General features: G+C 36.3%; 1 long non-coding RNA gene across 1 annotated transcript in view; it reads left to right on the top strand.

The window, feature by feature from the left end:
- The window catches only part of LOC110144434 (uncharacterized), a 54,718-nt gene extending 34,301 nt beyond the window's left edge, over nucleotides 1-20,417 (top strand). Inside the window, exons 3-4 of the long non-coding RNA XR_011483527.1 lie at nucleotides 16,034-16,118; nucleotides 20,348-20,417. This is a non-coding gene — a long non-coding RNA (uncharacterized lncRNA). The remainder of the gene's footprint in view (nucleotides 1-16,033; nucleotides 16,119-20,347) is intronic.
- The last annotated feature ends 2,696 nt before the right edge of the window (nucleotides 20,418-23,113 follow it).

The following is a 23,113-nucleotide window of genomic DNA, read 5'->3' as shown; positions in this document are numbered from 1 at the left end:
CTTGGACTGCAAGGAGATCAAAGCAATCAGTCCTAAAGGAAATAAGTTCTGCATATTCATTGGAAGGATTGATGCTAAAGCTGAAGCTCCAATACTTTGGTCACCTGATGCAAAGAGCTGATTCATTAGAAAAGACCCTGATGCTGGTAAAGATTGGAAGTAGGAAGAGAAGGGGACAACAGAGAATGAGATGGTTGGATGGCATCACCGACTCAATGGACATGAGTTTGAGCAAGGTCCAGGAGATGGTGAAGGACAGGGAGGCCTGGCATGCTTCAGTCCATGGGGTCACTAAGAGTCAGACATGACTGCACAACTGCACAACAATTTCAAAAATTATCTTGGCTTCACTTGCCCCTCTGATTTTCCTTAAAACTGAGAACCAACATATCAATTCCCCTTGGGGGGGAAAAAGAAATAAAGAAAAAACCTTTATATTTTAACAAGAATTGCAATGGGTTTAATAGGTATACAGGGCTCTCCTGGGGCTCAGGTGGGAAAGAATCATCCTCCACTACAGGAGGCTCCAGTTCAACCCCAGGGTTAGGAAGATCCCCGGAGAAAGGAACGGCTACCCACTCCTGAGTTATTGCCTGGAGAATTCAACAGACAGAGGAGTCTGGCAGACTACAGTCAATGGAGTCACAAATTGTTGGGCAGTACAGGGCAACTGACAGCTCCACTTTTCACTTTATAAATAAATGTGTGTGTGTGTGTGTGTGTGTGTGTGTGTGTGTGTGTATATATATATATATATATATATATATATATATATATATAGAGAGAGAGAGAGAGAGAGAGAGAGAGAACTGGAAGCTTTTGAAAATTGAATCTTCCAATCAATAAATGTAACAAATCCTTCCATTTGTTTAGATCTTATTTGATAGTTCTTAGTAATTTTATGTGCATTTCCTTATATGTGGAATTTTTTAGTGTTGTTCATTAGATTATGTCATAAGTAACTGAAAATCTTGCTGTTATTGAGAATGTTATCTTTTAATTTATTTTTATTTTCATCTGTTTCCAGTATATGAAAATATGATTGGGTATTTTATAGACTTATGAATGTTGTAAAAGTTGCTTTTAAATTCTGATAATTAGCCTATTTTAGATTTTCTGAGATTTTCTCATGTCACCTGAGAATAAAGGCAATTATATTTTATCATCATTTTTGCTTTTGGTTGCTGTATTACCCCAAATATTTGCTAAGTAAAAGTGGTAATTGAGGGCACCCTTGTTTCATTGCCAGTTTCAAAGGGAAAGTTTTCAATAGTTCATCAAAAAAATACCATATTTGCTGTATAGTTATTTAAGATACTCTATCAGAATAAAACATTCTTAAATATTATATATTAAATAAACATATCTACCATAAAATTGCTTTGAGTTTAATGAAATGTGTTTTATGCATATGTTATTTTTCTATTTACACTATTAATGTGAGTTATATTAATTTCCAAACATTATACAACCCTTCATTATTAGAATAAAGTCAGCATAGGAATTATATAGCTGTTGTCTAGTTGATAAGTCATGTCTGACTCTTTTGCGACCCGATGGACTGTCACTCACCAGGCTCTTTAGTCCATGAGGGGGCAAGAATAATGGAGTGGGTTGCCATTTCCTTCTCCAGGGGATCTTCCTGACCCAGATATCGAATCCTTGTCTCCTTCATCGGCAGGCAGATTCATTACCACTGAACTGCCAGGGAAACCCAAATTTTATAGGGTTCTTTTCTAATATCTCTGGATTCTGTTTGTTAATGTCTTTTTAGGCTTATATTTTATCTGTAATTATGATAGAAGTTGTTGTATAGTTTTCTTCTGGTCTTAGTAAGGTTCTAAGAGCAAAGTTATGTTTGCTTTCTATAATGATTTTAGCAGAAAACACTTTTGAATAATAGTTATAATTCATTCAATCATTAGAATAATCCAAATAAAGGGAAATTTGTTAATTCTGTATAGCATTAACTAACTCTGTATACTATAACATACTATATATATATACTATACTATATATTATAACATTCTTAATTGTTACATTTTAATATTATTCATCTTACTTTGGAGCGTGGGTATGGACCAAATAAAACTAAGACCTCTCATCACTCTGGCATAAAGGCTTTAATTACTCACTGTTCTGGACTAATATTCATTTAATTTAAATTAAGGCTCACTCATGAAGACCACTCTAACAAATAATAAACTTATAGTCTTATATATTTTTATAATTTCCTGTTTGGAGAAAAGAAAATGACTGGCAAAAAATTATAATTTACTTGTATTTCATTAGCATTAGGTTATTAATCTCATAAAAACATATATGTGCTATAATCATTTATTTCTTTATCTATGTATATACATAATCATTCACTCTTATCTCTTGTGACAGAATCTATTGAAACTTTGAAATTCTCAGTAGACTTTATGGTGACTTATCAATAACATAAAGTAGGCATACATATATCTAATTGCAGTGCCAACAAAATCAGTCATAACCTACTATAAAATTCAACCATACAGGGATAACAAAATTAGTGAAGAACTTCAAAGAAAAAAGTCATAAGACTCATAAGCCACAAGAAAAGTTATGAGATATAAAATAGCCGTAACTACAAACATTTTGTAAATAAGCAGAGTAGATGTACATTTTTCAAACGTCAGTCACTTTAAGCAGCACTGTTTTCTCATGAATATTATTTCTGATTTATTATCTAAAGTGAACTTTTAAATTTTAGCACATCAGAGATGTTAAATATACAATCAAATATCAAAGGATAATATTTGAAATAATAAATGCTATTCCATTTAAGACTTGAAGTGTAAAAACACAGAGAAAACTCAAATTGCAACATGAAGGTCTCGGTTTTGTGTCCTGCACTCTCATCTTTAATATTTGAAGATATTTTCCATCTGTACAAGTATAGCTTTGAAAAGCAAAACTGTGGCTTATGTTTCTTTTCACTCATTCTTTTCAAAACCTGCCACCACCATGGGATCTGCTTTTCAATTTAATGAGTAGCTTGATGTCTATTTTTGAAAAGATCTACCCTATCTCTGGTTTTTGTAGTCCCATCTGGTCGATCTGCTACTCTTCACTTTGCAAAGTCAGAATATCTGCCACAGTGCCTCTGGTTATTTCTTGCTGAATTTTTGTGCAGTTGCTTTTGATTGTGATCTGATGGCTTCAGCTACCTACAGAAGCCTTGGCATCCTTCAAGACCCTTGCCCTTTGACACCTTAAAACCTTGGCTCTGGATATTATTCTATTGTGATTTTCATTCACCTTCTGTTTATCTAAATCTTACGTATTTCCTAAGATTCAGAATAAGTTCAACCTGCTTCATTGTAGCCTTCTTTTGATTACTCTAGCTGTCACTTACTTTCCCTTTCTTTTTCTTCTATTATATGTGTAATTCAGTTTCACAGTTTTTCTCATGAATGTTCCCTAATTATTTCATAATTTTTATACTGTCACTACAGATGCATCACTAGCCTCTTGAAGGCAAACGTGATGCTCTATATTGCATATGATAGTGAAAGAAAGTGTTAGTAGCTTAGTCACGTTCATGTCTTTGCAACCCCATAGACTGTAACCCTCCAGGCTCCTCTGTCCACGGAATTCTCCAGGCAAGAACACTGGAGTGGGTAGCAATTCCCTTCTCCAGGGAATCTTCCCAACTCAGGGATCAAACCCAGGTCTCAGGCATTGCAGGCAGATTCTTTATCATTGAGGGAAGCCTATATATGCTTTTACTAGACACTTTTGTTGGCAAAGTAATGTCTCTGCTTTTTAATATGCTGTCTAGGTTTTTCATAGCTTTTCTTCAAGGAAGAAGTCTCTCTTTTAATTTCATGGCTGCAGTCACCATCTGCAGTGATTTTGGAGCCCAAGAAAATAAAGTCTCTCACTGATTCCATTGTTTACCCATTTATTTGCCATGAAATCATGGGACTGGATGCCATAATCTTAGTTTCTTGAATGTTCAGTTTTAAGCCATCTTTTTCACTCCCCTCTTTCAAATTCATCAAGAGGCTCTTTAGATCTTCTTTCAGTTCAGTTAAATTGCTCAGTCAGGCCCAATTCTTTGCAACCCCATTGACTGCAGCATGCCGAGCTCCCTGTCTGTCACTAGTTCCTGGAGTTTACCCAAATTCATGTCCATTGAGTCGGTGATGCCATCCAGTCATCTCATCCTCTGTCATCCCCTTTTCCTCCCACCTTCAATCTTTCCCAGCATCGGAGTCTTTTCCAATGAGTCAGTTCTTCGAATCATGTGGACAAGGTATTGGAGTTTCAGTTTCAACATCAGTCCTTTCAATGAACACCCAGGACTGATATCCTTTAGGATGGACTGGTTGAATCTCCTTGCAGTCCAAGAGACTCTCAAGAGTCTTCTCCAACATCACAGTTCAAAAGCATCAATTATTTGGAGTTTAGCTTTCTTTACAGTCCAACTCTCACATCTATACATGATTACTGGAAAAACCATAGCTTTGACTAGATGGACTTTTGCTGGCAAAGTAATGTCTGCTTTTTAATATGCTGTCTAGCATGGTCATTATTTTTCTTCCAAGGAGCAAGCATCTTTTAGTTTAATGGCTGCAGTCACCATCTGATTTTGGAGCCCCCAAAAATAAAGCCCACCACTGTTTCCACTGTTTCCCCGTCTATTTGCCATGAAGTGATGAGACCAGATGCCTTGATTTTCATTTTCTGAATGTTGAGTTTTAAGCCAATTTTTTCACTCTCTTCTTTCACTTTCATCAAGAGGCTCTTTAGTTCTTCTTCGTTTTCTTCAATAAAGGTGGTGTAATCTTCATATCTGAGGCTATTGATATTTCTCCTGGCTATGTTGATTGCAGCTTGTGCTTCCTCCAGCCCAGCGTTTCTCATGATGTGCTCTGTATATAAGTTAAATAAGCACAGTAACTATATACAGCCTTGACGTACTCCTTTTCCAATTTGGAACCAGTCTGTTGTTCTATGCCCAATTCTAACTGTTGCTTCCTGACCTGCATACAAATTTCTCTTGAGGCAGGTCAGGTGGTCTGGTATTCCCATCTCTTTCAGAATTTTCCACAGTTTGTTGTGATCTACACAGTCAAAGGCTTTAGAATAGTCAATAAAGCAGATTTTTTTTTTTTTTCTGGAACTCTCTTGCTTTTTGAATGATTCAACAGATGCTAGCAATTTGATTTCTGGTTCCTCTGACTTTTCTAAATACAGATTGAACATCTGGAAGTTCATGGGCCACATACAGTTGAAGCCTGGCTTGGAGAATTTTTAGCATTACTTTACTAGTGTGTGTTTGTGTGGTAGTTTGAGCATTCTTTGGCATTGACTTTGGCGTTGGAATGAAAACTGACCTTTTCCAGTCCTGTGGCCACTGCTGAGTTTTCCAAATTTGCTGGCATAATGAGTGCAGCACTTTAATGGCATCATTTCTTAGCATTTGAAATAGCTTAACTAGAATTCCATCACCTCCACCGGCTTTGTTGATAGTGATGCTTCCTAAGGCCCGCTTGACTTCTCATTCCAGAATGTCTGGCTCTAGATGAGTGATCACATCATTGTGGTTATTTGGGTCATTAAAATTTGTTTTTGTATAGGTTTTTTATGTATTCTTGACACCTCTTCTTAATATCTTCTTCTTCTGTTATATACATACCTTCTCTGTACTTTGTTGTGCCCATGTTTACATGAAATGTTCCCCTGGCATCTCTAATTTTCTGGAAGATGTTTGTGGTATTTCCCATTCTGTTGTTTTCCCCCTATTTCTTTGCATTGATCACTGAGGAAGGCTCTCTTGTTTCTCCTTGCTATTCCTTGGAACTCTGCATTCAGATGGGTATATCTTTCCTTTCTCTTTTGCCTTTAGCTTCTCTTCTTTTCTCAGTTATTTGTAAGGCCTCCTCAGACAATAATTTTGCCTTTTTGAATTTATTTTTCTTGGAGATGGTCTTGATCACTGCTTCCTGTACAATGTCCCTAACCTCAGTCCATAATTCTTCAGGCACTTTGTCTGTCAAATCTAATCACTTGAATTTATTTGGTACTTCCACTGTATAATCATAAGGGATTTGATTTAGGTCATACCTGAATGGTCTAATGGTTTTCCCTACTTTCTTTAAGTCTGAATTTTGCAATAATGAGTTCATGATCTGAGCCACAATTGGCTCTTGATCTTGTTTTTGGTGATTGTATAGAGATTCTCCATATTTGGCTGCAGACAAGATAATCAGTCTGATTTTGGTATTGACCATCTGGAGACGTCCATGTGTAGAATTGTCTCTTGTGTCGTTGGTAAACAGTGTTTGCTTTACCAGTGTATACCAGTTTGTTATACTAATTTTTCTCTTGGCAAAACGCTGTTAGCCTTTGCCCTGCTTCCTTCTTTACTCCAAAGCCAAACTTGCCTGTTACTGCAGTTATCTTTTGACTTTCTACTTTTGCATTCTAGTCCCATATGATGAAAAGGTCATCTTTTTTTTTTTTTTTTTTTTTTCGCTTTAGTTCTAGAAGGTCTTGTAGGTTCTCATTTTAGAACCATTCAACTTCAGCTTCTTTGGCATTAGGTGTTGGGGCATAGACTTGGATTACTGTAATATTGAGTGGTTTGCCTTGGAAATGAACAGAGATCATTCTGTCATTTTTGAGATTACACACAAGTATGCATTTTGGACTCTTTTGTTGGTTATGAGGGCTACTCCATTTTTTCTAAAAGATTCTTGCCCACATTAGTAGATATATTGGTCATCTAAATTAAAGTTGCCCATTCCAATCCATTTTAGTTCACTGATTCCTAAAATATCAGCATTCACTCTTGCCATCTCCTGTTTGACCACTTTGAATTTACCTTGATTCATGGACCTAAAATTCTAGGTTTCCACACAATATTGTTCTTTACACCTTCGGACTTTACTTCCGTTGCCAGTCACATCCACAACTGGGCATTGTTTTTGCTTTGGCCACATTTCTTCATTCTTTTTGGGGTTATTTCTCCACTCTTCTCCAGTAGCATAATGGGCCCCTACCAACCTGGGGAGATAATCTTTCAATGTTATATCTTTTTTCCTTTTCATACTGTCCTTGGGTTTCAAAGGCAAGAATATTGAAGTGTTTTGCTATCCCCTTCTCCAGTGAACCACATTTTGTCAGAACTCTCACCATGACCCATCCGTCTTGGGTGGCCCTACACGGTATGGCTCATAGTTATACTGGCTTAGACAAGGCTGTGATCTATGTGTTAGTTTGGTTAGTTTTTTGTGATTTTGGTTTCCATTATTTCTGCCCTCTGATGGATACTGAAAAGAGGCTTGTGGAAGCCCCCTGATAGGAGATAGTGACTGTGGGGGAATCTGGATCTTGTTCTGATAGGCGAGGCCATGCTCAGTAAACCTTTAATTCAATTTTCTGTTGATGCGTGGGGTTGTGTTCCCTCCCTCTTCAAAAGAACTTAGGCCAGCGCTGTTGAATTCAGTGTTCCTGGACCTATAGCAGCCCACCTCAACCCATGGCTTCACTGCAGACTCCTGGACACTCACAGGCATGTCTGGTTCCATATCTTGTTGTGACACTTCTTCTTCCTCTTGCCCCCTGGTGTGCTCAATGTTTTGTTTGTGCCCTTCAAGAGTCTGCTTCCCAAGGCCTGTGGAAGATCTATAATCAAATCCTACTTGCCTCCATAGTCAAATTCCCTGAGGATTCTCCTCTTTGCTCAATTCCCAGGTTGGGAATCTGTTTTAGGTCTTAGAAGTTTCTTAACAGTGTGAGAATTTCTTTGGTATAATTGTTCTGCAATGTTTGGGTCATCTGCTTGGTAGCTATATGGTGGGGCTAATGGCGACCCCCTCCAAGAGGGCTTATGATACACACTGCTTGTCCCAGGTCTGCTGCAGCCAGAGCCCCTGTCCCCACATCAGGCTGCTGCTGACCCATGCCTCCATAGAAGACACTCAAGCACTCAAAGGCCAGTCTGGCTCAGTCTCTGTGTAGTCTCTGGGTCCTGGTATGCACATATCTCAGCATCTCTGGCAGGTATGGATTTTGATTCTAAATGCAATTTCACCCCTCCTGCCATCTTTCTGGGGCTTCTCCTCTGTCCTTGAATGTGTGGTGTCTTTTTTTAGTGGGATCCAACGTTGTCCTTTTGACAGTTGTTCAGCAGTGAGTTGCAATTTTGGAGTTCTCGCAGGAGAAGATGTAAAGTATATACATTTACTGTTAGAACATTTCAAACTTCTAAAATTCAGCATTTGTTATATATATATATCCCACCTGAATGCCTCAGTGTTCCCTCATATGCAACATGTCCAAATTTGAATCAGTGATCTTTTACCCTCAATAAGCTCTTTTAATGAATAGACAATAATCATCAATAGCAAAACTAACTATTCAAATACCCAAGGTACACTCCTCAAGTTATTACTGGTCCACTTTTTCTCTTGTAAGTAATTTTTTTTTCTCCAAAATGTGTGTGTGTGTGTGTGTGTTTTCAGTTTCCATCACATACTACTGATAGAGTAAAGCTTGTGGTGTTTCCCCAGATTTGTGATCTCCAAAGGAGAAGATTTAGCTCCCAATCTGAAGATGGTCTCAGTCATTGAGAGCTTTGTGTAGCAGAAATTTTATCCAAGTGACAGTGACAGAAAAGAAATTCTGTCATAGACATCAGAAGGGGGTAGAAAGATTATCTGTCTTGCTAGTTTTAACCAAGGCATTATATACTTTTGTGCTAACTGTTGAGAATAGGAAAAAATATCTCGAGGCTGTGAAAATTTAGCCCAGACCCTTTCTCATAACATACATCCTGGGATGATATCAGCATAAGATTAGCCAGAAGGAATGGGTTAACCCAGAGCTCAAGGCTGTGGAAGTTTTACCCAGACCTTCTCGCATAACATACATTCTGAGCTCAAAAAGCATGTCCTTGAACAAGAAATACTACTGCCAATGAGGTCTAAGGCAAAATAATGTGAAAAAGAAAGAATGTTCACCTCCTCCTTAAGGAGACCTTAGGCTTGGACTCCTTATCAACCTCCTAAGTTACATCTCTCACTACCAATTGCCTAGTTCAGTAATTTTTTCATATCTTTCTTTACTAATTATTAGCTCAGCTCCATGTCAGTTTACACCTGGAAAATTATAGGACTTTCTAACTGAGCTCATTTTTTCCAATCTACTTAGATAAGATGAAGGGCCCCATGACTTGGCCTTGCTCAGAATGCCAACTTCAGAACCTATGTCACATCTATCTGTATCCAGTAAATATGAATGTACTGTCTGTTATTCTCTACACAGCATCTTTTGTTTCATATGCATATGTCTATTCTAGCTGGTAGTCCTTTAACCTCTTTCTCTGTTAAATCTTAATCATACTCTGGGAAATTTCATCAGTTTCTCCCATAAAGGATCTTCAATAATTCCTTCTAGGATTGTATAGAAAAAAAAAAATATTTTCTTACACAGCAATAAAGAAAGCACATGGCAGCTACTCAATCCTACCATCTACTAAGGTAAATAGAAAATAAAAAAGGTTCTCTATTTAGAGAATCAGTAGCATGGAATAGAAAGATCAAAATCAAATAAAAATACTGACCTCTAGGGAAACATAATTAAGGAGATTAGAGAAAGCATATTTTTAAACTCTGCAGGTTATTTTCAGGCTTTCTGACAATGTAAGACATACATAAAATATTAGTATCTTAATAAACAGGAGTAAATATCAGAGAACAAAAATAAACACTTAGAATTTAAAATATGATAAAAAAAAAAAGAAAGTCCCTGAATGAGAGAGCAGTAAAAGAGACAGAAGTAATTGATACTTACTATACAATAAAAAGAAAGAAAGTGAACTCGCTCAGTCGTGTCCAATTCTTTGCAACCCCATGGGCTGTAACCTACCAGGCTCCTCTCCCCATGGGATTCTCCAGGCAAGAATACTGGAGTGGGTTGCCATTCGAAGATGGTAATTACTAGAAATACTAAACAAATCTTTCAAAAGCAAAGAAGGAATGAAAATTTTAGTCTCATAAAATTTCTGAAATATATGTCTAAATAAAGGATCTTAAAAATCCATCTAAATGTGAGAAAATAAGCCCACTACAAAGTACTACCAAACTAACCATCAGAAAAAAAAAAAAAAAAAAAAAAAACTGATGTAAGAAGACAGACAACTGAGAAATGTCTTGGTGTTTCTGAAGTAAAGTTTGGAGGCTAGAAGACATAGATACAAATCAATTTGTGAGGTTGGAATTAAACCACATTCACATATTGTTGGATTCAAAAATGTGAACTCCAATACACTCATCCTTACTTCAGCATATTCTCCAGGAAAGTGAAACAAAAATCATTAAGTTGGAAGTCACAGAATCTTGAAAAACATTATCTAAGCTATAAATGCAGTTAAAAAGAAGTCCTAAAATGGAGATGGAGTAGACATCCAACTACTCATATAACCCAAGTGCCTAAAATATTTACACCTAATAGGTGCTTTCAAGCATAGCCTAAAAGGATGAATGTACCAGGAATAATGTACCAGGAGAATGCAGAGTTCCATGGGTCAGGATCTAGTATGCTTAGCAGTACAAAAAGTTAACTGACTTGAAGATGTGATGATTAAGACACACACACACTATTAAACTAAAAACTCAAACCATATCAAAACAAGCAACACAGAAAAATATTTGTAAAAAAATAAATAAATAATGAAACTATGCCATTTCTTTTAGCAAATAATGAACTTGAAAAAATGAATATAGATATTCAGTAGTATGACTCAGGTGTAAGACAATGTCTAGGTGAGAAGGAGATGCAAGCTAGTGAAATTCTTGACAATATTGGAATAATCATAATATCTTAGATTTTGAATGTAAGAATCAACCAAAGTATCAACAAAATCTTTTAAAATATTTACTGATTTGTTTATTTGGCTGTCAGATTTTAGTTGCAGCACTCAGGGTCTCTTTTGCATCATATGGGATCTTTCCTTGCATCTCATGGACTCTCTAGTCGTGAATCTTGGGAGGGCTCTCAGGCTTAGTAGTTGGAGCACGTAGGCTTAGTTGTTCTGTGGCATGCGGGATCTTAGTTTCCCAGACACTGATAGAATCCACGTCCCCTGCGTGCAAGGCGATTATTAATCTCTGGACCACCAGGGAAGTCCCCTGAACAGAAAGTCTTGATTGTAGCTGCAAGATAGAGTATAAAGAGGTGACACTTGAGATTGTCAGAAATGGTAGCGCAAAGGACAGAGTTTCTAACATACTTTCTGTTAAAGTAGAGCCTTAAAAACCTTGTCAAAAGTATGTGAAACAAGACAGAGAAGATTCATTATATTAATTAAAGCTACTCTCCTAGTAAATGGAAAACTCAAAATATAAATATGAATGCTGATAAGAAAAGTGGTGGTAAAAGTTAAACATAACTTTTAGATATAAATCAGGATATAACCATGTGCTCTCCGAATTTGATTTATCAGTAAGGAACTACTAAGTATATTTTCAAGAGTTATGCAGGTAATTATTAGAAATAAAATAAGAACAATGTCAAATAATTTACCTCATAGGAGTGGGGAAAGATAGGAAAGGTAGAGTTGTGAGGACACAGCCTTTTTCTTCCCATAAAATCCTTTGTGAAATTTTATTTTTTACCACATACATATTTTACTTTGGTGAAAATTCATTTTAAACATACATCTATATGTTATATATACCTTTAAAATTAATTTATATGTCTCTCAAAAGTGTTCTATATCAGAGCAGCTTATTTAACTAGACCAATTATTCAATATATAAAGAATTTAAAAATGATAAACTAAGAGAAAGTGTCTTCCTAGCTGATGTATGTTCTGCTTTTTTATTCAATAACAGTTACAAATTTGAAAGTATATTTAAATCAAACATATATGAATTATAAACCAAGATACAGGGGTTATGGTTTTTTTTTTCTGTTTATGCATGATTTTTTGTAAGAATAGAATTTGGATAAATGGTGACAACAAATGCTGAGTCTGCAGGAAACAGGATTTATAACAATTTACTTTTATCTCAGTGTTTTCTTTGTTCATTTATAAATCGGTAGCAAATGTCATTTTTGTCTTAGTAATAAATATGTATTCTGCAATTTATCACTGCAAGTCTAAACATTCAAAAGTACAATTAGTGTTATATAGTTGCCAACAGAATTTTAAATACTAGCTCAAATATTTGATAACAGTTCTTAAAGTCTTGGTTTTCATGCAGGTTGGATATTTATATATTATGGATCCAAAACTGAAGGAAAAATAAAACATATCTAAATGTATGTCTAGATAGAAATTTTCACATGGGTGCTTAGATAACAATTTTTTAAATACATTCAATTGCACTCTATTAATTAGATCAAGAAAAATACTCCATAAATAAACTTTTATTAAATTCCAAATAATCAAAATGAAAGTGCAGTTAGATTATATACATGTATATGTATGTATATGTAAGGAATAAATAATTGTATGAGTCATATTGAAAAGCAGTGACATTACTTTGCTTAAAGAGGTCCATATAGTCAAAGCTGTGGTTTTTCCAGTGGCCATGTATGGACATGAGAATTGGACCGTAAAGAAGGATGAGCGTCAAACAATTGATGCTTTTGAACTGTCATGTTGGAGAAGACTCTTGAGAGTCCCTTGGACTGCAAGGAGATCCAACCCATCCATCCTAAAGGAAATCAATCCTGAATATTCATTGGAAGGAGTAATGCTGAAGCTGAAGCTTCAATACTTTGGCCACCTGATGCGAAGACCTGACTCTCTGGAAAAGACCCTGATGCTGAGAAAGATTGAGGACAAGAAGAGAAGGGGATGCCAGAGGATGAGATGGTTAGACGGCATCACCAACTCAATGGACATGAGTTTCACCAAGCTCTGGGAGATGGTGAAGGACAGGGAAGTCTGGCGTGCTGCATCACAAAGAGTCAGACACACCTGAGCGATTGAAGAACAGCAACAACAGTCATAAAGTTACATCGCAACTGTGGATCACTTCAGAGCATACTTTCCTTCCTAGCAAAATAAATGCGAACCTTTTTTTGTCACACATCCAGCCAGATTCAGTACAGTTTCAAACAACATATCCTGCATTTTAAAATTTCTAAAGAGAGAATAAAGTATCATTAGGTGCAAGTTTCTTTTTTACCTCCACTTAACCAGTTCTCATGATTTTTAGAAATTTTCAAGGTAGTATCATATTAATCTCAATTTCTGAATAGCAGCATAAAGAAGACTATCAACTCTTAAGTTAATTATCTGAAGTATATATAAGGTAAATTCGATCTATAATAATACACTCCCCAAAGTACTACCTCAATCATTTATCCAATTTTTAAATTAACACAATGTAAGCAACAACTAAAACCTTGAAGTAAAACTTATTTGAGGGTACGTACACAGTTGATGTCCATAGCTGTTTACATAGCAATGTGTCTGAATGCAGGAGTGAATTACTGAATTACTATAAAAAAATTAATGAATTACTATGTGAATACTGTATCCTGTGGTAAATTCTTTGGCTAAAAGATTGCATTTAAAGGGAAAGAAATAGTTCTTCAATTATTTTAAGGATCACTTAGATAATATGTATTGGAGAAATATTTCATAATCAAAAATGGACATTATTTTTTGTGTCCTTATTTGTATAAGATTTTATATTCTAAATCATACAAGATTTAGAAACATCTTTTTCTAAAATTTTCAACTTGCTACTCAGTAATATCCTTATTTCCAAACTCAGGGTTGTTTATATAATCTTAGTTTTTTATTTTTTTTTCCAGTTTAAATGAATAGAAGTGTTATTGCTAATAGATACAGTTGTAAGCCTCTTTAAGGTAATGGGTATTTATTGGGTGAATATGAAGACTAAGAATTTTCTATTTAATCACTGCTAAAATTAGCTTGTGTACCAACTGTCACTAAATAACAGCCACAGAAGCATTGTTACAGAAGACGTACAAATGGACAAGAAAACTTAGTACACTTTGAATATACTGAGACTTTTCTTACTGACAATTCACATGTCAAGTTTTTTTTCAAAAATATATTCAAATAACTTGTGATATTCTGATTCACTGTATCGTCGTCCAAAACTGAATCAAGATAGGCAGGTGTGAGCTTCATATTCCTAGAATAACAGCAGGGACAGGTAAAAAGGTTGCAGTTTTGCAGCAGTGTATGTGTACATGCTCAGTCACATTCAATTCTTCGCAACCCCAAAGACTGTAACCTGCCAGACTCCTCTGTCCATGGAATTTTCCAGGCAAGAATACTGAAGTGGGTTGCCATTTCTTACTCCAGGAGATCTTCCTGACCCAGGAGATTGAACCTGTTCCTTGTCTCCTGTATCTCTTGCGTTGGCAGGTGGATTCCTTACCACTGTACCGCCTGGGAAGCCCCATCGTAAGCAATAACTCCACACAAAATAAACCTTCATGAGTAAATACCATGGTCTACCTTTCCAGCAAATATTTAAGTAAAATATCTTCACCTACTTGTCCAGCTATTTCATGTCTGTCTTCTTAAGATGTCGCATCTTAACAAGAACTTCCAATGAACTATTCTAAGGCACTTGAAATTTATCTTACAAAAAGACACATGTTAGGTATTTGGCTAGCCTTTATCTCAGGAACTGTTCATCAGGATAATAGCTTCAAAAGAAGTTTATTGTTATCGTGAAGTGAGCAGTTAAAACATGTAAATGCAGAATGTTAGATACAATATCCTCTCTTCTCATAATTAGTACAAAAGGAGTACACTCTATTAAAAAAAGAAAGAAAGAAAGAAAAAGTATAACTAAAGGCAGGGAACAATTTGTCCAGCCTGAAAGCAGCTGGCATACTAAAAATTGTAAAAAGCTCCAGCTGGCAGCTCATATTTCAACCAACTAGCCAACTCTTCACATGGGAAAAGTGCTATATGATTTTATGTAAGGAAGAAACAAAACAGATATTTGTGAATAAATATTGGTTTGACAGGAAGTCAGACAAACTACATTTTTAACTCAGACATGTACTTAAGCACAAGGTGTCAAACAGAATTTCTGTATAAAGAGAAAGAAATGGAGAGAAAATCTGCATTAGAGTGAAACTAAAACAGATGGTGTAATTGGTCCTTTGTTAGTTTTAAAATTTTTAAATAAAAATATCCTGAATTGCAGTTAAAAATAAAAAAAGTCTTCTATCAGAGAAACAAAACACTTCCAACATAACACCTACAACTTCTGGAAATTTGTTTTTTTTTTACTTCCATTTCTAATTCCCTCAAAAACATATTTCTGACTCAGTGTACTCAACCCAAGCAAAACTCATATAAATAAACTATTTTAAACATAGAAGCCTCAGAAATCTGATAAATATTTTTGGTTCTAGAATGAGTCCTCGTAAATGCAAAATATACAACTACATCTTGGTGGGAAGTGAAGCATTTTTTAAATGATGCCTCCTTTTTTAAAAACAGTTTAAAAAACTGTGTTAGAGATAAGGTCCATTCTCCAAAAGGCCCTCTAAAGTACAAATATATTACATTAGCTCTATAAGCTTTTAATACCCTAACTTATTTATGTATCACACTAGCTAGCTATGTACTCAAAATGCATATATATTTTTTATTGAAGGAATTAGTCACCTAAAAGGTAATTTTGGATGTAGTGAATAACAATTTAAATACATATAGAAATATCAGCTGGTTGAGAACAAAGTCAAATCGCTTTAGGGATAGAATTTGTAGGGGGAAGTATTTGTATGGAATGAAGTATGAATGCTAAATACTTGGGTGTGTATTAGGCTTCTCAGTGATCTATCTTTCATCATACTGTCCCTTGCATGATGACTTTTGTTAACATATTTTTCACTGTGGTTCAAGTTGGCAATTTCAGTTTGAGATATGCCTTCTATATTCAGAGCAAAAAGAAAGAGGAAGGGGCAGCACTTAGGAATATGTGTTTCTTTTTACCAGCCCTAAATCTTTTCAAAAATAATCCCTTTATATTTCATTTTCCAGAATTGTTTCATAAATCTCCCATGCCTACAAGGGAACCTGAGATAGAGAATATTAATCTCCACAGTCTCTATAGGAGAAGAAAAAGGTAAGTAGGGAATCAGGAAAAGATTATGATGAGCTGCCATCCACTGGAAAACATAAACATAAGAATGATTCTAAATGAAACATCCAAAGCTTAATTTTCCCTTTTCCAGGTATTGCCCTGTCAACTGAGCAGAGAAATTTCGCAGTTCACCAAATTCATCGATGCCTTAGATAGTTTCTCATCTGAACGTTTTAAAAAAGAAACTGATCTCTCCAAGTTGACAAAGTTAGGAATGTGGAATTCCGAACAACTAATTACCAGTTCTATTGTTCCAACATGTGGCCTTGTATCTCAAAGAAACATAAGTGAGGAAGATATTTCAGTGGACATGAGAATGCCCCTCACGGTCCTGTGCATATGGGGAGCGCAGGTTGATCTAACAAGTGACTAAGTGCAGCGAACTGTGTGAGGCATGCCCATTACTGACAAGTCATGAATGAAGTTGGTTCATGGCCTCCAGAAGGCACTGGAGGGGCCTCAAATTTCCTCAAATTTATAGCAAAGGAGAATGCCTCCAATCAATCTCTTTGTTCCCCCCCCCCCCCCTTTTCAGTTCAGTTCAGTTACTCAGTCATCTCCGAATCTTTGCAACTCCAGGACTGAAGCATGTCAGGCCTCCCTGTCCATCACCAACTCCCGGAGCTTATTCAGACTCACATCCATTGAGTCGGTGATGCCATCTGTCATCTCATCCTCTGTTGTCCCCTTCTCCTGCCTTTATCTTTCTCAGCATGAGGGTCTTTTCAAATGAGTCAGTTCTTTGCATCAGGTAGCCAAAGTTTTGGAGTTTCACCTTAAACATCAGTCCTTCCAATGAATATTCAGGACTGATTTCCTTTAGGAGTAACTGGTTTGATATCCTTGTAGTCCAAGGGACTCTCAAGAATCTTCTCCAGCATGACACTTCAAAAACCCCAATTCTTCATCATTCAACTTTCCTTAAAGCTCAACATTCACATCCACATATGACTACTGGAAAAAACCATAGCCTTGACTAGATGGACCTTTGTCAGCAAAGTGATGTCTTTGCTTTTAGAGATGCTGTCTAGGTTTGTCATAGCTTTCCTTCCAAGGAGCAAGCATCTTTTAGTTTCATGGCTGCAGTGTAAACATTCACAGTGATTTTGGAGCCTCCCCCAAACCACACACACACACAAAAAAAAAAATCTGTCATTGTTTCCAAATTTTTCCCCTTCTATTTGCCATGAAGTGATGGTACTGGAGGCCATGATCTTAGATTTCTGAATGGTGAATTTCAAGCCAGCTTTTTCACTCTCCTCTTTCACCTTCATCAAGAGGTTCTTTAGTTCCTCTTCACTTTGTGCCATTAGAGTGGTTCAGCTCAGTTCAGTCACTTAGTCGTGTCTAACTCTCTGAGACTGCCATGGACTGCAGCATGCCAGGCTTCTTTGTCCATCACCAACTTCTGGTGCTTACTCAAACTCATGTCCATCGAATCAGTGATGCCATCCAGCCATCTCATCTTCTGTCATCCCCTTCTCCTCCCCCACTTCAATCTCACCCAGCATCAAGGTCTTTTCCAATGAGTCAGTTCTTTGCATCAGGTAGCCAAAGTATTTGAGTTTCAGTTTCAACATCAGTCCTTCCAATGAATATTGAAGACTGATTTCCTTTAGGATGGACTGGTTGGAACTCCTTACTGTCCAATGGACTCTCAAGGGTCTTCTCCAACACCACAGTTCAATAGATTCAGTTGTTTGGCTCTCAGCTTTCTTTATAGTCCAGCTCTCTCATCCATACATTACTACTGGAAAAACCATAGCTTTGACTAGATGGATCTTTGTTGACAAAGCAATGCCTGCTTTTTAACATAGTGTCTAGCTTGGTCATAACTTTTCTTCCCAGGAGCAAGCATCTTTCAATTTCATGGCTGCAATAACCATCTGCAGTGATTTTGGAGCCCCCCAAAATAAAGTCTGTCACTGTTTCCACTGTTTCCACATCTATTTGCCATGACATGCTGGGACCAGACGCTATGATTCTAGTTTTCTAAATGTTAAGCTTTAAGCCAACTTTTTCACTCTCCTCTTTCACTTTCATCAAGAGGCTCTTTAGTTCTTCGCTTTCTGCCATAACTGTGGTGCCATCTGTATATCTGAGGTTATTGATATATCTCCTGGCAATCTTGATTCCAACTTGTGCTTCATCCAGCCCATAATTTCTCATGATGTACTCTGCATATAAGTTAAATTAGCAGGGTGACAATATACATCCTTGACATGCTCTTTTCCCTATTTGGAACCAGTCTATTGTTCCATGTCCAATTCTAACTGCTGCTTCCTGACCTGTACACAGATTTCTCAAGAGGCAGGTCTGATGGTCTGGTATTCCCATCTCTTGAAGAATTTTCCAGAGTTTTTTTGTGGTCCACACAATCAAAGGCTTTGGAATAGTCAGTAAAGCAGTAGATATTTTTCTGAAATTCTGCTGGGCTAGATGAAGCACAAGTTGGAATCAAGATTGCTGGGAGAAATATCATTAACCTCAGATATGCAAATGACACCACCCTTATGGCAGAAAGCAAAGAAAAACTAAGAGCCTCTTGATGACATTGAAAGAGGAGAGTGAAAAACTTGGCTTAAAGCTCAACATTCAGAAAACAAAGATCATAGCATCCAGTCCCATCACTTCATGGCAGATAGATGGGGACACAATGGAAACAGTGGCAGACTTTTTCATGTTGGGGCTCCAAAATCACTGCAGATGGTGACTGCAGCCATGAAATTAAAAGACACTTGCTCTTTGGAAGAAAAGTTATGGCCAAATGAGACAGCATATTAAAAAGCAGAGACAACACTTAGCCAACAAAAGTCCATCTAGTCAAAGCTATGGTTTTTCCAGTAGTCATGTATGGATGTGAGAGCTGGACTATAAAGAAAACTGTGTGCCAAAAAATTGATGCTTTTGAACTGTGGTGTTGGAGAAGACTCTTGAGAGTCCCTTGGACTGCAAGGAGATCCAACTAGTCAATCCTGAAGGATATCAGTCCTGAATATTTATTGGAAGGACTGATGTTGAAGCTGAAACTCCAATACTTTGGCCACCTGATATGAAGAGCCGACTCATTTAAAAAGACCCTGATGCTCGGAGAGATTGAAGTGGGGGGGAGAAGGGGACAACAGAGGATAAGATGGCCGGATGGCATCACTGACTCAATGGACATGGGTTTGGGTGGACTCCGGGAGTTGGCAATGGACAGAGAAGCCTGGCATGCTGCGGTTCATGGGGTTACAAAGAGTTGGGCACAACTGAGCGGCTGAACTGAGCTGAACCACTCTAATGGCACAAAGTGAAGAGGAACTAAAGAACCTCTTGATGAAGGTGAAAGAGGAGAGTGAAAAAGCTGGCTTGAAATTCACCATTCAGAAATCTAAGATCATGGCCTCCAGTACCATTACTTCATGGTAAATAGAAGGGGAAAAATTTGGAAACAATGACAGATTTTTTTGGACATGGACCTCCAAAATCACTGTGAATGTTTACACTGCAGCCATGAAACTAAAAGATGCTTGCTTCCTGGAAGGAAAGCTATAACAAACCTAGACAGCATCTCTAAAAGCAAAGACATCACTTTGCTGACAAACGTCCATCTAGTCAAGGCTATGGTTTTTCCAGTAGTCATGTGTGGAAGTAAGTGTTGGACCTTAAGGAAAGTTGAGTGATGAAGAATTGGGGTTTTTGAACTGTGGTGCTGGAGAAGATTTTTGAGAGTCCCTTGGACAGCTAGGACATCAAAACCAGTCACTCCTAAAGGAAATCAGTCCTGAATATTCATTGGAAGGACTGATGCTGAAGCTGAAGCACTAGTACTTTGGCCCCTGATGCAAAGAACTGACTCATTTGAAAAGACCCTCATGCTGGGAAAGATTGAAGGCAGAAGGAAAAGTGGATTACATAGGATGAGATGGTTATATAGCATAGTGACTCATGGACACAAATTTGAGCAATCTCTGTGATATAGTTAATGTCAGGGTGTCTGGTGTATTGCAGTCCTTGGGGTCGCAAAGAGTCGGACACAACTTAGCAACAGAACAACAACAGCAACAAAAACACAAAAAATTTAGTTAGACTTCTATGAAGAAATCCTTTTAACTTCTTGCTTTAATAAAATTTTTGGCCCTACTTTTACAAGGAACAAAGTGGTATGTGTTACTTCTAAGTGAGTATTTCAAAGCTGATGCTTATCTCCACGGACTTTTCTTTCTTAGTCACCATGAAAGCATGTTTTGAAAGCAGTACCCTGCAGAGTCACAAAAACCAGTAGCAGGCTATGCAGAAGTAAGTGATCAACTTTTGTTATATTAAGTGAGCAAGGTGTTGGGGTTGTTTATAACCTAGACTCCCCTAACTTATACCAGGTCACTGAATTAAAAAAAAGCATTTTATCCTTCCTCCTACCTTAAATTTGACTATAATATTCATCCCATATTATAGAACTTTTTTTATATTAGTTAGATACTTTAGTTGGCTTTCTTATTTTTTTCCTTTCACCTCTCTCTTAACGTTTTAGGAAATAAAACCAATTTGCTTATAAACACAGTCAGATCAAATCCCGTCTTACTGTTTCTCCATGATTTTCTAGCCTTATCACATACAGCAATTACAAATATCTCTAGGATATATAGAGAACACATTTTGGTGTATTTCCATCCACTTATGCTAAAGTTACAGTAGCAATATGCCACCAAACATTTGTAATGAATATGTCCAAGTTATAATCTTTTTATGATGAAAGAGCAAAGATAGAGGTAAATTAGGTAAAGAAAGAGAAAGGTGAAAAGGAGTTGAGGAGCTATAGAAATAATTTTTACTTAACTTGAATAGTAAATTTAAATACACACACACACACACACACACACACATGCATTCTTTCACAGGTGTATTTACCTTTATTTTACCTAAGACCCGATACTTTCTTTCTACATAATATGTACCTTAGATGGACCCAGACCATTCATTCATGCTGTTTTTAAATTATAAACTTCATATTTACAGTAAGAAAATAGAAATCACTCCTCGAAATCACAAACTGAACAGTGACCCATACTTGTTTTAGAAAGGAGAGACTACTTTTCATTTTGTTCTACAGAATTGAGGCTTCATTGAAAGCTTCAAAGTTCAAAATGTGTGATTTTACATATAAAATTAAAGTAATAACTTTAATATTTTATAGGCAAAAAGCAACATGCTGTCAAAAAATTTTTAAATGTGATTTCCAAGTAAAAGACAAATACTAACCTAAAATACTATTCTAATATATACCCCTTAGTAAATATTTTTAAGTTTATTCAAATCTGATGAGTGCTTTATGACTTATTTTAATAGCCTATTTTATAGTTAAAGAGAATGGCTATAGAGTATAGCCTTCCAAACTTAAAAGAAAAATTTTCCACCTGCATGCACATTCAGTCTCTGTGCTTTTTATGACAATGGTGATACTCTGTAGTTGAAAGCAAGGTGATATTGATATTTCTGGTTGTATCACAAGTTTAAGTTATTCTGGAAACCTGAAGAAGGCTCTGGCAATTCACCTAGGTACCACTCACTTTTCATTGCTTCTAGTGTATTTCATGGCAGGAACTAAATCAAATGGACTGTAGTGACAGAGGATATTGCTTACATCATAAGCAGGATAAAAATAAATCTGCATCTCTATTATGGAGTATATATAAATTTATAGAGTCCATGATCTCCAAGCTTGTTTCACTTGGATTACAGCTCACATTATATTTTTCTGCCAATTTACACCAGATTAGTCACATGCTAATGCCTTTTGTTATATTGCAGAACGCATTTAAAAGTTAACTTTTAACTCATGACACTGTTAGAAAATATTACAGATTTCACACAGCCAACTATTCTATTTAAATATTAGAAGTAGAACAAAGCCGGTCACAGATGTTAAATCAGTCAAATCAACATGATGCTTATTATGTTCAAAAATCTGTTCTAAGTACTTTAAAATTGAATATTTCCACTTTCCAACTGCCCTCATAGGTAGGTGATATAATTATCATCAACCCCATTTTCTATGTGGAATAAGAGGGAGTGATTTGACTGCAGAGACATTAACTTGCTTGTCTAAGTCACGCAGATGGCAAGAAATAGAGATAAGACTTAAACATAGGTAGTCATAAAGAAGAATACAAAGTAGGACCAACAGAGGTTGTGAAAAGATGGTTTCCTTGTCCCTATAAATCTTATGTTTTGTTCCTCCCTCCTCCAAGAACAGAAACTTATCAGGTTGGGCTATGAGCTAGGGTTAGACTCAAGGTACAAGTGTGCAATACACTTCAGGTAGAGCATGGCCTATCAGAGGTGTGACAATCTATTTTAATATTGGTATAAGTAGCACTAATGTGCCCTCAAATAAACTCTGTTATTCATGATGTGGCTCACAGATGGATGTTATTAACCATGTGTGCCATCTGGTAACTTGCTATTTTAGCTAATCATTCTTGCTAAATAGGTACTAACTCTTTAAAATTATTATTTTCATGCCTGCACACTCTAAATTTAGGTGAACTAGGACACAGTACCAATTGTCCTTTCCTAATTATAGCCTGGGTTTGGAACTCAAAGAAGAACAAAAATCAGATATTTAATAAAGTGGTGAGCAAGTTGAGGAAGTGAGAGGTTGTAAGATCTGGGGAATGTTCCATCCCTAAAACAAATTCTAACAGTAAGTCATAAGTAAATAACAGAAAGAATAATAGTATATACTCTTTCATTATATGCTCATTATTTACTCATAAGTAAATAACAAAAGGAGGACTAGTAGATATTTCTTTAATATAAGTTATATACCATAACTTACAATTTATAGTACAATAAATGAATATCTAAAGATTTTGTCTGCCTAATAAACTTCAAAGTGTACATAAGCATGTGATATTAATTCTATGTTTTATGCAAATGCATACGGGGGTTGTCTTTGTTTTTGTTTAATTTAATCTCTTAATTAAATATAGACT

The sequence above is a fragment of the Odocoileus virginianus genome, chromosome 25, assembly GCF_023699985.2.
Source record: "Odocoileus virginianus isolate 20LAN1187 ecotype Illinois chromosome 25, Ovbor_1.2, whole genome shotgun sequence".
NCBI lineage: Eukaryota > Metazoa > Chordata > Mammalia > Artiodactyla > Cervidae > Odocoileus > Odocoileus virginianus.
The sequence above is the reverse complement of the archived record's forward strand: the minus strand, read 5'-3'. Positions and strand labels throughout refer to the sequence as shown.